Here is an 11,797-nt window from a genome sequence, read left to right as displayed (position 1 = left end):
AGGTAACTTTTTAACCGAGGCCTCCCGCGACTTGTAGCCGAGCAGGGCTCCATCGCGGTCGGCCTGAAAGTTTGACTTTGCCCCGGTCCTGGTGCAACCAGATGACCCGATTGGCGCTTTTTGTTTCTAAGCGCTAGAAAATAATAATACTTTAAAAATTCATATCTCCGGTTCCCCTGAACCGATTTTAATCGTTTTTGTGTCATTTTAAAGATAAAAATATAAGCTATTTTTATAAATTGGTTTTGGATTTTTAAACTGTTTCCTGTGTTTTATTTAATTACTGTTTTGTGATATTTGAATGCTTTACACTTTGTCTCCTAAGTTAAGCCTTGACGCTCGATGCCAAGCTACCAAGGGTAGAGCTGGGATTAATTTACTGAGACCTAACTGTACTTATGTGGAGGTTTGTGGCTTGTTGCTAGGTGTAGGTACCTACCTGCCCTACCAATAACCCATTTTCCAACACCTGTATGTTCTCCTTCTGTTTTTGCTGGGTGTTGGGGAAGCTGATATGGCGGGGCGTAAGGGAGATGATCTTTGGCAGGAATGCAGAGAACGACAGCTGTGAGACACCAGCAACCATTGCACCCGTTGTTTGGAAAGAACCACTTGCCAGCATGTGCAGGACAGCTAGCAGCTTTGTCATAGGTGGTATGTTGTGTGGGGTCTGCAGGCTGGCTGTAATTTGTGGCTCAATGTGGTGCAGCAAGTGTAATAAGGCTTGCCGGTTCAGTCTGTAGGTCCGAATAATGTCTAGGTCACTGTGGCTAAGGATGGTTGTCCTGGTTCTGAAGACCCTCTCCTGCCTTCTGTGTTGCCTTTGTGGGCCGTGTTGTCATGCTGGTGATTGCTGGAGTTGTTGCTGTCATCTGCGCCGTCTTGCAAGCTAGATCATTATCATCACCTCCATGTTCTCCTGTGAGTTTGTAGTGTTGCTTCTTTGTGTTCTCCTTAAGTAGTGGTCTGTTTACCTCATTTTAACGCCTGCCCTGACCCAGGCATTACATTTTGACGCAAATCAGTGTTAGTGTCATTTTTTGGGTTCGCCTCTCACCTGTGCATCTTTTTGGCCCGGGTGGATAAATACGGTGCTAGGGTGCTTGAGTCATTTTTTGGACTGGAACGTCTACTTGCATCTCATTGACACAAGGAGGTTTCACGCATCGAAAAATTATGTTAACACCAATATTTTAATGCTAGATGAGTCTAGCATCGAAATATAAATATGGCGTTGAGTTTGCACTGAATTAGCGTAAAAAAAACGCTAACTCAGCACAAACAGAGTATAAATCTAGGCCTTAGTTTACTTGTAAGTTCCTAGTAGAGGAGCACTATATGTGCCCAAGGACTGTAAATTATATGCTACTAGTTGGTCATCAGCACAAATTATGCCTCACACTTAAGTAGCCCTTTAAACATGTCTCAGGCCTTCCATTGAAACCTATGTTTGCAGTTTTTAACTGCCATTTTGACCTGGCAAAATAAACGTTTTGCCAGGCCCAAATCTGCGTTTCTAATACTAATGTCACCCCTAGGGCAGGCACTGGACAGCCAAGAGGGCAGGGATCAGGGTACTTAAAAAGTGGAACATGTAATTTTAAGTTTTGCCTATCCTGCTAGTGAAAAAATCCTCAATTTGTTTTTCACTACTGCAAATCCTGACTCTCCAATAGACTGACAGTGGAGTTACCTTTTTACTCTTAATAAGTTGTCATTTATGAATGGTGACCAGTTCATGTTAAGTGTATTTGGAATTTATACTTATGGTGAAATTGGATTTTGAATTACAATTTTGTAAGTGTCTTTTTAGAAAAATAAAATTTTCCTGCCTTAGCAATTTACGGGCATATTTGTACTTGTTTTGGGCTGAATTTGCGTCATTTTTTTTTTAGGAAAATTCAGTGCAAAACTAACTCTATATTTATACTTTGGCGCTAGACCCGTCTAGCGCCAAATTTATGGAGTTAAAGTCATTTTTTAGACGTGGAAACCTACTTTGCGTCAATGAGATTCTATGGTCATAGCCCCATACATGCTGAACTTCACATCAAACACCCTCGTCAATGATATCCGTGACACAGGATCTCTCACTGCAACCTCACCACATTTCCGAAACAATGCATCGCTTTGGCTGCATGATGCTCACAACTAGGATTTAAGGAACTTTGGCGCAGATTTAAGGAAAGTGCACTACACACAGTGCAGCAACACTTTTCTTGCGCCCCTTAGCACCCTCCTACCCCCACCATGTGTGCGCCTTATCTAAGATACGGTGCACAATGGCTCAGGATAGGGGCAGTAGTGTCAAAATGTTTGATGCTATTGATATACTATTCTGGGTTAGTGCCAAAATGTTGATGCTAACCCTGAACAGTACCTAGGGGCCCATTGTAAACAATGGTGTGCCCCCTTTTAACGCCTGTTCTGAGCAGGTGTTAAAAGTGCCCATAAAATTACGCAAAGAAATCTCTTCGATTTCTTTGTGCCATTTATTTGGCCCCTCTAATGGGGAAACGCCCCCTTTGCATGTAGTATGCATGGCATATGCATAATGTAGTGCAAAGGGTTACAAAGTAGCACCATGCATGCATGGTGCCACTTTGTAAATTTGATGCGGGCCACCTTGATGTTAAAGCAGCACTAAAGTGGTGCTAGGCCCTCTTAAATCTGGGCCTTTGTTCAGTGGGCCTAATTGGGTCCCTGTAGTGTGCCTTCTCTACATCGTGGTCTGCCTGAAGATGTGTCTTTGTCCCAATCCAGCACGACCACATATCCACAGTTGACGATTTACAGGTTTTCATGCTATTTTTACTAAAATCTTTCAAATTGAACCTCTCCGATTCTACTGATTTGATTTGTGTCATTTTGGTCTTGTTTTATTTATTAAACATTGCTCTATGTTACTAAACTGGTGTAGGATGCTTTTGTGGCATGTTTATCACAGCATTACTGTTGAACAAATACTTTACACATTGCCTTTAAGTTAAGCCTGACTACTCTGTGCCAAGCTACACAAAGGTTGTGCACAGTTGAATTTGGAGTTTGCTTGTGATTTCATCCTGAGAAGAATTGTGGATGCTGTTTGAGAAGAGTTTCACCCCCTTAACTGGTAACCAAATTTCTTACAGACCGTTATCTGTGGATATCTCCATCTGCATCTTAGCTTCTTATTGAATAGCATTCATAGGTATGTGAAGTATTTCGGTAGTGTTACTAAGCCTGTAAATGCCTCTATGAATTAGTCCCACTATATTGACTGTACAAATATCCGAAATCTCATTGGTACCTGTGGTAGATTTGCAAGAAAATCTAAGGGCCAGATTTGCGAGAAACTGGTGCAGCGAGGTGCTGCACTAAAATCAGCAGCAGCGCTCTGCGCCAGATTTAGAATGCAGGGCTGCATCATTTTCACAAGAATACAGTGCAGCCCTGCTTTTCCCCCTGTTCCGGTGCTAAATTAAGCTGCCTGCACCAATGCAGGCATCCTTATACCATAGTGCACAGGTGTCTGCATTGAGGGGAGTGATTGTTTATGTGCAGGAAGGTATCCCTTCCTGCAGATAAATAACCTACAATGGTGATTTGGCACTTCTATGTGTGCTGCAGGATGCAGCACTCAAAAAAGTAACAAAGAGTGATTTTGAATGCTTTTTCATGTGCAGGAAGGACACCTTCCTGCACATAAACAATCATCCATGGCATTTTACTTCTTCTATGTGGGCTGCAGAATGCAGCACACATAGGAAAAGCAAAAAACGAGGAGAAATAAAATCATTCCTCCTTATTTTGCCATGCTAACGCCACTCCTGGGGTGACGTTAGTTTTTGGTGCTGGCACAAATTTATGATTTCCCATAAATCTGGGGCAGCTTAAAAAACAATGGGTGTTGCGATGAAACACCCATTGCATGCCTCTCTGACGCAGAAAACTGTGTTGGAGGGGCCTATATTTACAAGGAGGTGTAACAATACAAAAAGGGGCATTACACCTCCTTGTAAATATGGAACAGTGGTTAGAGACACTGGAGCGTCACAAAATGTGACACCCCGGTGGAGATAGGGCCTTGTAAATCTGGCCCTAAATGCACCTCATCCCCAATTTGGATTTAAATGCCATTTAAGCAATGCCTGAGAAAGAAACCTGTACAGAAATTTCAATTCAGAAAACATGAAGGCCCACATTGATGATGAAGTGGCGCAGCGTGGTGCTGCAACAAAATTAGCAGCGCCGTGCTGCACCACGTTTGAAATGCAGGGATGCGCTGTATTTACAGGACCCCTGTGTTTCCTCCTGCACTGGTGCTGAATTAAGCTGCCTGCACCAATGCAGGCATTCTTGCACCATAGTGAAAGGGTGTCTGCGTTGAAGGGATAGATTGTTTATGTGTAGTAAGGTGCTCCTTCCTGCCCATAAACAATCTGCAATGGCGATTGGGCACTTCTATGTGTGCCGCAAAGAGCAGCACACTTAGAAAAAGCAAAGAACAAGAAGTAATAAAAGTGTTCCTCCTCATTGTGCCATGCTAACACCACCTCTGGGGTGGCATAAATTTTTGGCGCTGCCTCAGATTTACGCCTTCTTGTAAACCTGGGGCAGCGTCAAAAGCAATGGGTGTTGCAATGGAACGCCCACAGCAACACCCATAAGCATGCCTCTGTGATGCAGAGATGCGTCGAAGGGGTCCATATATACAAGGAGGCATTATGCCACAAAAAGTGGCTTAAGGACTCCTTGTAAATATGATGCAGTGAAAAGCACCACCGGAGCTTCACTAAAAGTGACGCTCCGATGGCGCTAGGATCTTGTCAATCTGGCCCGAAGTGCGTTGTCTTCCATGCAAACATCAATTAGAAACATAAGCTGCAGGAGGAGAACAAGTTAAAGTCAACTTGCAAAGGCAATGAGAGGTAAAATTTGTTAGGAGTTCTGTTGAATTAACACATAAAAGTCCCTACAGCAGAAACCATTAGATGGATACCTTCATTAGCCAAGAGGACCTACGAACGATATGGGAAGAAAATTGATTACTTTCCCCATAAATAATACAGCACGGGGACTTGGAGAATGCAGGGTCCGACGCGTATAAATACCAGCCCCATAATTAACTTTGTAAGAAAAGATTCCTGCGGAATCACGTGGATTTATGGATGTTTCTCCCATAGTATCCTTTAGTGCTGTCCCATTTAATATCCATGAGCGTGTGTGTATGTACACCCTAAGTACACCCATGTACAGCTTTATTGTTTGCATTCTACGGTATATGTGACCTAATACTTTATTGTTTACTGAATAACTTCTTCCTTCACAGTTTTGACCTGCCGAAATTGCTTTTTTTTAAGGCCCTGTTATGTGAATGTCAAGTGTGCCACAGAATGAAATCCGACATTTCCACAACTCTGAAAGTGGTCACATTAGGCCTGTCTCAGCAGAAAACAACATGCTGACAAACCATCTCCAGTTTTACATAAAAGTGTTCAGCTTAATAGTGTACCAAGGAATATTAAGGTGTACGTTTAGTAACATTTTGCGCTGAGTTTGCGCCATGATAATATTTTACTTTCCAGCGCAAAACTTGTTTTGTCAAAAAACAATTGACTGAAAGTAATGCAAAGTAGAGCAAAGCGTTGTTTTGCATTACTTAGCGTCCAAGGGGCATTACATGAGCGTTCCCATGCAAACACCGACCTTTTTTGATGCAAAACACTACGGCCCATATTTATACTTTTTTTGCGCCGCACTTGCCTAATTTTTTGTCACAAAAGCGGCGCAAACTTACAAAATATAATAATTGTATTTTGCATGTTTGCGACGCTTTTTCATGAAAAAGTGACACAAATGTGGCACAAAAAAAGTATAAATATGGGCCTATCTACTCAAAATGTAAGGCAGGGTTTTGCATAAAAAAGAAAGCCTTTTTGAAACCAAGGCCCATATTTATACTTGGTTTGTGCTGAATTAGCGTCATTGTTTTTTTTATGCTAATTCAGCGCAAACCTAACTCCATATTTATACTTTGGCGCTAGACACATTGCACAGTGGGAATGTTTTCCTGTTGAAACTTTTTTCTCATTGTTTAGGGAGTGTCCAGGACTCACAATTAGCTTGTGGATCTTACAAAAGGGACACCTCACCCCAAGCTCATCAGAACAAATACGTACCTGAGAAAAAAGCAGCAGAGGACTGGACCTGCGGTTTGTAACCTGTGTGGAGACCTGAGAATGAATCTGCTCCTATTTGTACCTAGGACAGAGAAGTAGACTGCAAGATTCAGTTGTCTGACTTCCTGTGTGACTAAAAGGACACAACAAGTTGCAAGATGCTGTTTTCCTGGAGTGACCCACTAACCAGATGCAACTAGACCTCAAGTGGGCCCTGCTAGTGGCTCTTGCTGGACTGATTGAGAACTGGCCCCTGACTGCTTTCTCTGGGGCTCTGGGAGCCTTAAAAGTGACAAAGAGGAGCAGCACCAGAAAGTATGAAAAGATGGCTAAAGGTATCCTGTTTCAAGAGGACTTCATGAGATACAGATCCAGGCTTGAATCGATGGGAGGGTTTTAGTTACAAAACAGAGATAAAGTCTGAAGGTGAAAACTTTGACATGGTGAAGCTATAAAAAGTATCTGCTTGGCGAGAGGACTTCAGTAACTACAAAATTTGGATTTTCCCACTTGGAATTGTTCCACCAAAACCATCAGCTTCAGAGAAACCTGAGTTTGAGAGGACTGTGCCTGGTAAAGCCTGCAACAGTGCCCTCTTTGAGGTTTTCAACTTCCTTTTCAGAGACTAAGTCAGAAGGTGAAATCTTAAACTGAGATGACCTGCTTGTTGTATCTGAATTATGCAATACAACAGTCATCCTGAAATTGAACCTAGGTCACGGTCAACAGTAAACAGCAACTTTTTATTAGCAGTTTCCTTTTTTTTCTTTCTTTTGTCCTACGATTTCAAAAATCATACCTCTGGTTCCCTTATTGGAATTTGGGTGTCTTATTGTGATTTTTCTCATCACACATTCCTCTAGTTTTAGAAATTGGTTGTGAAATTTTTATTGTTCTGTGTTTAGACCTTTACATTTTTTGGGTTCTTCTAAATAATTTTGTAATTATCCTTAAGTTAAGTGTGTCTTCTCTGTGCCACAGCTACTAGGGGTTGAGCCCATGTTTATATATCAAATTTGTGTGTTGCATCTGACAAAAGTGTTGAATTAGAACTTTGAAAGGACTCACATCAGAAAGACCTACCAAAAGCTATATTAGCTGCCAAGAAAGAGTCAGTTTCTGAGAAGGGTTGAAAGGCATAAAAGTCTACTAAGGCTCTGCTACAGGGTATGAGAAAGATAGCAAGTCATAAATCTCTAGTAAATAACTGAACTTCTAAATAAGTGGCTTATTCATGTGTATGCTATGGGTTCGTCAATTGTTCTACTTGATTTGAGGGTGCAACTGTTTAGTGTGCTGCTCAGGGTCGCAGTTTTGTTAAGAGGCATTATAAGCTGAATTTTCATCATTTATCCAGTGTTGTGAATGGTTATGTGTTTTTGTTGAAGGTAAACCTTCTGAATGCATGATATGCAGACTTGTTAACATATATGGACGTAAGGCTGAGTGGTGGTAGTAAGCCACCTATTTTGCTTTGGTGCCATGATGAGAACATGAAGGTGCTAAGGAGATGTGCCTAATGTGATGGTTAGGGGCAAGAAGGGTTATAAATATATCTTGATAAGACTGTCCTCTTGGGGTGGCAAAGCTTGTCTAACCATACCGCTTAAGTGCTGTGTTGTGCACATGAAGATGCTAGGGGATCTGTCTAGTGTGTATTATTTATTTGTTTATTTATTTTAATATGTATATATTCATTTATTTGCGTATTTACTTATAGATTTACATAAAGTTCTGAGAGATGAGTGCAAGGTAAATAGAAACAAATTGATGTATAGGCTCAAACATACACAGACATAGGTAAAACAAACATTTATACCCTTTCAACAGTGAGCATGTCATAATAATGTAGGTGTTATGAATCTATTAGTAGAAAGATGTTATCAGATCAAGAGAAGTGCAGGGCTGCTGAAGGGGGGTGGTATTGACAAGGGTAGACAGGTAGAGAGAGTGGAAGAGCAGGAAGGAGACAGCAGACAAGGAAGTATGTGTTCAGGTTAAAGCAAACAGAAAAGGTGATATTGAAAATGATGTCAACCTTGGAAAGCAAATACATGACAAGTGTAGGAGTAGGTATAATTCATGTGATCCTGTGTGGCGTAATCACAGGACTTCCCCCCAAATTCTGCAAGATTCTGCAAAATTATGCAAGCTGCATCTCATGCACGTTGCGTCAGAAAAATGATGCCATGATGCCATTTGCGCTAAGAAACAGAGCGAACAGCATGATGTGCTTCTCTATCATGCAGCCATTTTATTTTTTAAGGTCCGCTCCTGCCAAGCCATCCCTTCTTGTCTCCAGCACCCAGGCCCCATCCATACCAAATCCCCTCTATTTAGCTCCACCTATCATCCCTTTTTTGGTATGCTTTCACAATACTTTCCTACTCCCCAGTGTGTTTACTTTACTTTTTTCTCCCACGGATGGTATATTTTTGTACCTATCCCACCCAACCCCTAACAATGGCCGCATCACAGGGCCCCTGTAGCAAATGGGTTGCAAGAGCATGATGCCCTGGCACATGCTTAGCAAAGCAGTGATGGTTGCGCCAGCTCTTTATGCACAGCACCACCTCCCTCTTATGCTTGCAGAGGGCAGTATGGGTTTCTTTGATAAATTTGCACAAGACTTTCCCCCCCAAAAAAACTTCATCCACTTCAGCTTCCTGGAACGTTTCTCAGTGATCCATCAAGCAGGAGCAGAGAAAAAAGTGAGGGTCCCAAAAACGCAAAACTCCATGCATTTTCCATAGACTTCTTTAGGCAGGGCTGCACCAAAATCTACTGAACAAAATTACACCAAATTCATCAGGGAGCAAGATCTTGGTCCACAGTTTGTGCTTTTGTGATTCGGTGTAAATCCGTTAAGTAGTTTTTGAGAAACTATGGCCCATATTTATCCTTTTTTATGCACTGCATTTGCATAATTTTTTGACGCAAAAGTGGTGCAAATCTACAAAATATAATTGTAGTTTCCAAATTTGCACAGCTTTTGCATCACAAAAATGACTCAAAAGCGGCACAAAATAAGTATAAATGTGGGTTTAAGGGTGAAAAATAATTGTGTGTTTTGGCAGTTGGGCTCACAAGAGTCCTACGAGCCTCCCACAAAAGTGCAAAATCAAAACTGTAGCCCTGTGATTGGTTAAAAGGTAAATTTTTCCTGTGATCTGTGAGTCCCACGAGAGCAAGGACTTTCGTGAGATTGTGAATAGTAAAAAGGAGCAGATGAGTTCACAATACACTCTGCTAGTAGGAATACATATTGTGGTCCTTGCTTTTTAGAGGAAATGTGTAAGAGATAAGTACTGTGATGAGTAGAAGGTTAATTCTTTTATCAATAAAAAGTTACGACCTCACAAAACGTTTGCCGGAGAGTGAAAAGTAGGAAATAATGGGTGATCTTTCTGTATGGTCCAGTATGCACACTTGTTCATATAGGAAGGAGTCTTACTAGAGATGGTGTTTATCACAGTCTGCTATTAATGCCCATTGGCTTGGGAAGAATTATGAGTAGAGTTAAGGCTCTTCCCATACCCTATTATGAACACTGATCATCTGAGGGAGAGGTCCGACAGGAGAAGGCTATCCCTCACCACACACTACTACGCACACCCATCATCTGAGAGAGAGGTCTATAAGGAGAGGCTACACCTGTTATGCGGTTCCTACTTTGGTAATAGGTCGGCATGTTTAGAACATCAGAACAGCATAGTGTTGGAGACTGAGTCTATTCAAACAGATAGTAACTGTTGGCCTAACTGCCGGCTATCACACAGTGCCTCACCCAAACCTTCAAAGCCACCGGGGTAAAAGGTGATTATGGCAACCTGAACATGACACTCTTACTCCCCAGGGAAGTAATCAGCATTACGAACATGGCAAAGAAGATAAACAATCCTACCATGATGTATGTGTTTCTAGATGTGCAAGGGGTTCCTATGTAACTACGGGGTTCATTACAACATTGGCGGTAAAAGCTGCATACCACCGTGCAGAAGACCGCCAACACAACGCCGCAGCCGTGGAATTCCGCCACGGTCATTATGACCCAAAGGCCGGAATCCGCCAAAATCTAGACACCCACACAAGTCCGTCATACCAAAGGTCAGTGATAAACTGGCGATAACAAAACCTCCACCGTCATGCCAACAGGAATACGCCCACACTATCACGACCCACGAATCCATGCGGCGGTCTTTCAACCGCGATATTCCATTGGCGGTACACACCGCCGCACTCAAAATACACACACATTTACAAAACACAGCCAAATTGGACAATTCGAAATACACACACCTGATACACATACACACACCACTCCCACACACCCAATACAATATAAAACACACACCCACATCACCCACAAACCCTTGCGACCACAATTGCGATTGAAGGCCACAGAGAAACACCACCATCTCCAAACGAGCATCCACAGGCACTCAACACCATCACCCACATAGCATCCACGTACCTCACATAACACACCTCTAAATATCACCCCACACATCACAACACACACCACCCCACTCATCACCCACACAACCACATGGCACGGCAAAGACACCCCAGGTTCTCTGAGGAGGAGTTCAGGGTCATGGTGGAGGAAATCATCCGGGAAGAGCCACTGCTTTTTGGATCACAGGTGCAGCACACCTCCATTGCTAGGATGATGGAGCTATGGCGAAGAATAGTGGACAGGGTCAACGCAGTGGGACACCACCCAAGAAATAGGGATGACATCAGGAAGAGGTGGAATGACTTACGGGGGAAGGTGCGTTCCGTAGTCTCAAGACACCACCTTGTGGTACAGAGGACTGGCGGAGGACCCCCACCTCCTCCCCCACAACTAACAACATGGGAGGAGCAGATCTTGGCTATTCTGCATCCTGAGGGCCTTGCAGGAGTAGCTGGAGGAATGGACTCTGGTAAGTATAATCTTTACTATTACATCCCCCACCCTACCTGCATGCAATCACATACCCCCACCCTCGTCCTCACCCCCATCACTCCTACTCCTCACACATGTACCAATATCACAAACCACCCATTCCCACATCAAGCCCTGCATGCAGCACCAAAGCATGGACACCCATCACCAATGCATGGCCAATGCACATACCGATACACCCCCCTAAACCATCATCACACAAGGTCCTACACAGGAATGCAAGCACTGGGGTACACGGTCACCCACCCATTCCACACCATGGCACATACAGATGCAATAATCATGCCTTTACACCCCTGCACGACCCCTACCCAACGTCACCGGACAGGAGGTTCCAGATATGTCCACTCCACCCACAGAAGAGGCTCACAGTGATGACAGCAGCCCTGTCCAATTGGATCTAGATGACCAGCCCAGCCCATCTGGGACATCGGGACAGTCGGTTCCACTCACACTGGCACAGGCCAATACAGAGCTTGCCCCCTCTGTAAACACCTGCACAGCACCCACCCAGTGGGCCCATACCTCTGTCCCCAGGACACGTCAATCAGCAGTGTGTCCACCACTACAGGGAACCCAGGATAACCCACCACCCCAACAACAACAGGGACCTGGGGGCAGTGGCAGTGGGCACACGGTTCAGGGGACAGAGGCACAGGAACACAGGGGAACTGGGAGGACTGCT

Source organism: Pleurodeles waltl, chromosome 3_1 (genome assembly GCF_031143425.1).
Source record: "Pleurodeles waltl isolate 20211129_DDA chromosome 3_1, aPleWal1.hap1.20221129, whole genome shotgun sequence".
NCBI lineage: Eukaryota > Metazoa > Chordata > Amphibia > Caudata > Salamandridae > Pleurodeles > Pleurodeles waltl.
Note: the sequence above shows the minus strand (reverse complement) of the source record.